Raw genomic sequence first — 2586 nt, 5'->3', positions numbered from 1 at the left:
ACGTTTATTTTTGCAACAAAAATTTTTAATTCTACTATAATTCTACAAATTTCTACATACACATGAGGAATGTAAGAAAAATGTGTATGAAATCATAATAAAATTGGTGTAGAATATGCCAAACCACATTAAGGGTGTAAAGAAGAGCATATTTCCTGGACAAAATATTAAAAATCGCTTAATATTTTCATTTTTTCTTATACGTGAAAAAGTGTTCGAATTGAGTTGTTTTTCATTTTAATCAGGATTTCTTTTATCACATATTCAGATTTAGCAAAATCTTTAAATTATACCCGACCAGGACCCCGGTTTCTTTTTATCGCATATTCAGATTTGGCCAAAGGTGCCTTTTTTCAAATTTTATTTATACCCGGTCCGGCCCGGGTTTCTTGTATCGCATATTCAGATTTTTGTATTTTTTGTTTTGGTAGAATATCCCAACAAAAAAAAACTAAGGGAACTGATGAGGATCAGTGGCGTTATCCGAAACTATAGTCTTCCCTGCCTTACCCCTCGGCAAACAATGCCACACATTCCCCACTAATAGTTGTTTTTTATAAAAAACAACAAACTGGGATTCAGCCTGACTATTTTGCAAAAACAAAATACAAATGGTATCCCAAATATAAACCGCCAACGCTACTGATTTTTGTAAACTTTTAATTATACAAGGCCCGAGGGTTCATTGTATCGCATATTCAGATTTCTCAAAAGGTGCTGCTTTGTAAACTTTTAATTATACACGGCGAGAACACCCAAAATGCAACATACAGGAGTCTCAGAATATAGATCGAGTTTATAAAACTAATTGGAAAATACATCCAGAAAGAAGTCTATATATATATACAATTTTTGACAAGGTATCTAAATAAGTCAAAGACTGTTTCCTTTGCTACGTGGAATTAGAATGGTTAACAGCAAAATAATTTTCGACCGTCATCATAAACACAGTAATCAGTTTGGGTCTGAATCCAACATTTTTGAAAGGTCAAGAATATAACGGTGCATCTAACATGTCAGCAATTATAATGGAGTGCAAACCATTATTAAATCAAAACTCATTTCTGCGGTAGACATTCATTGTTCTTTTCATATTTTAAAATGAAATTTTAATTCAAAGATTCCAGAAAATCGAAGTACAATTTTAGAAATTTGCTCATTTTTAAGATAATTCATAAAGGTCGGCTAATTTATGTAGAATATTTGGAAAAACAAATAAATCTTTCATACGACTACATTCAAATTGTGAAACACGATGGATTGAGCAGCATGAAATATTTAACGAATCTATAGAAGTAAAAGTAGAAGCTTTGGAAGAAATAGGGCAGAATAGTAAGTCTTATGCACAATTTACATGAAATCGAAGGAAAGTAATAAGGTTTCGATTCCGTAGTCATACTAGAACCAAATATATGAGCTATGATAAATTTCTGTCAGGACGGACATGCCTAAATCTACACCGAAATCGATTATATAATATACATGAAAGCAATTATGGATATAATATATCCTATATTATTATTATAATCATTCTCGTCTTAAAAATTACATAAATAAATAAAACCCATGATCACGGAAGATGAGAGATTGAATCTTACATTTTCTTTAAACATATTCAACCAAAATGAAATATTTTTGACATTGTGAAACAGCTGTTTTTGCGGCAATTCTGTACCCACATTGACATTTAGTTTGTATTGTTGTGTACAAAGAAAGAATACGGCGCGTTTTGAAATACATACATCACATTCATTCATAAACATTTGTCAAAGGTTTGCAATGGAAAAGTTAATTGGTCTCATGCATAAAAACGAGCAAAAGCGAAGAGTTGAGTCAAGTAAGCAATTGCTCGTAAGTTGAGTTAGATCGAACAGCCACTGGTTTTGCTCAATTTCGTATGCATAACCAGTAAAGAAAGTAGTAGTAAAGTCGGGCGGGGCCGACTATATGATACCCTTCACCCCTATGGGTATATTATACCGGACTATTAACATGAAATTGGATGAAATAAAATATGTGATATTAATCTAAATGTGAATCTACCTAGATCCATCCATAAACATCTCATTCGTTTGTTACAATGTGACTTCAAACAAATATAAATAGGACATCCGTTGGGATATGTCTGTACTTCTAGAAAACGCAACTACGTTATTCTATGCTCAATTTTGTACGTTGTGCAAAATTTCATGTCAATCTGTCAAGCATGAGAAGTTGATGCACCATTTACTTAAAGTCGAAAAATATATATGGAAGCGAAAATATATATGGAAGCTATATCCAAATATGAAGCGATTTCAACGAATCTTGTCACAGGTTAGGTTATACTAATTTCAGTACGTTTTGCTCCTATCAGCCTATTGGTTCCTAGGTGCGTCAATTACTTAAAATCAATCTATAATAAAAGTGACTATATCTAAATCTCAAACGATTTTCAGGAAACTTGGCACACAACATTCTGGGCTAAATTCAGTACGCTATGCCATATTTCGTGCAAATCGAAAGAAATATAGGGACATTGGTGGACCATTTACATTAAATCGGACGAAAATATATATGGGAGCTATATCTAAATTTGGACCGATT

This window comes from Musca vetustissima, unplaced genomic scaffold, assembly GCF_032173495.1.
Source record: "Musca vetustissima isolate MV318-11 ecotype Yass unplaced genomic scaffold, APGP_CSIRO_Mvet_v1 utg559798, whole genome shotgun sequence".
NCBI lineage: Eukaryota > Metazoa > Arthropoda > Insecta > Diptera > Muscidae > Musca > Musca vetustissima.
This window is presented reverse-complemented; position numbering follows the sequence as displayed.